Source organism: Myotis davidii, unplaced genomic scaffold (assembly GCF_000327345.1).
Source record: "Myotis davidii unplaced genomic scaffold, ASM32734v1 scaffold409, whole genome shotgun sequence".
In the NCBI taxonomy this organism is placed as follows: Eukaryota; Metazoa; Chordata; class Mammalia; order Chiroptera; family Vespertilionidae; genus Myotis; species Myotis davidii.
In genome coordinates this window covers 209069-210801 of record NW_006374611.1, presented here as the reverse complement: position 1 = coordinate 210801, position 1733 = coordinate 209069, and positions in this window count along the sequence as shown.

Below are 1733 nucleotides of genomic sequence, written 5' to 3'. Positions count from 1 at the left end.
ATAAAAAAAAAACTCCCAACAAACAAAAGTCCTGGACCTGATGGATTCCCAGGTGAATTTTACCAAATATTAATAACTAACACCAATCTTTTTCAAACTATTCCAAAAAATTCACGAAGAAGAAAACTTCCAAGCTAATTTTATGTGGCCAGCATTATCCTAATTCCAAAACAAGATAAAGACAATACAAAAAAATAAAAGTCTAGGCCTATATCCCTGATGAACATAGATGTTAAAATTCTCAACAAATTATTAGCAAACCAGCCATGGCCAGATAGCTCAGTTGGTTAGAGCATTGTCCTCATATGCCAGGGTTGCTGGTTTGATCTCTGGTCAGGGCACATACAATAGTCAACCACTGAATGCATAAATATGTGGAGCAACAAGTTGATTTCTCTCTCTGTCTCCCCCCCACCCCCCCGTTCCTCTTTCTCTAAAAAATAAAATAACATATATAATAGTATATGCACTTAAAAAAATACTAGCAAATCATATCCAACAATACATTAAAAACATCATACACCATGATCAAGTGGGTTTTATTCTGGGGATTCAACACTAGCTCAATGTCCACAAAATAATGAATGTGATACATCACATAAACCAAAAGGAAGTATAAAAATCATATGATTATATCAATAGATGCAGAAAAAACTTTTGATAAAGTCCAGCATCTACTAAGATAAAAACTCTCAGCCAAATGGGAATAGAGGGAACATATCTGAACACAATAAAGGCCATACATGACAACCCACAGCCAACATTATACTCAACTAGAGGCCCGGTGCACAAAATTCATGCATGGGGGAGAGGAGGGGAAAGGTTGTCCCTCTCACAATCCAGGACTGCTGGCTCCCAACTGCTCGCTTGCCTGCTTGCCTGATTGCCCCTAACTGCTTCTGCCTGCCAGCCTGATCACCCCGTAACCACTCCTCTGCCAGCCTGATTGACAACTAACTGCTCTCCTGCTGGCCCGATTGGCTCTGACTGCCCTCCCCTGCTGGCCTGATCACCCCTAACTGCCCTTCCTTGCCAGCCTGGTCACCCCTAACTGTCCTCCCCTGCTGGCCTTGTTGCCCCCAACTGCCCTCCCCTGCAGGCCTGGTTCCCCCCAATTGCCCTCCCCTGCAGGCCTGGTCCCCCACAACTGTCCTCCCCTACAGGCCTGACCCTTCCCAACTGCCCTTCCCTGCTGGCCTGATCGCCCACAACTGCCTTCCCCTGCTGGTCATCCTGTGGTGGCCATCTTGTGTGTTAGACTGATGGTCAATTTGCATATTGCCTCTTTATTATATAGGATGGGCAAAAACTACACGCATTTTTCTTAATATCAGGGACAAGACAGGGATATCTGCTTTCACCACTTTTTTATTTTGAGAGAGAGAAAGGGAGAGAGAGAAAGAGAAACATAGATTTGTTGTTCCACTTATTTATGCTTCAGTGGTTGATTTTGATATGTGCTCTTATTGGGGATCAAACTTGCAACCTTGATGTACTGGGACAATGCTCTAACCAACTAAGCTTCCTGGCTAGGGTTTTTTTGTTTTTGTTTTTTCCACTTTCACCACTCTTATTCAGCATAATACTCCAAGTCCTAGCTACAGCAACCAGACAAGAAGAAGAAGTAAAAGACATCAAAATTAGAAAAGAGAAAAGTAAATCTGTCATTATTTGCAGATGGCATGATATCATATAGAGCAGGGGTGGGCAAACTTTTTGACTCAAGGGCCACA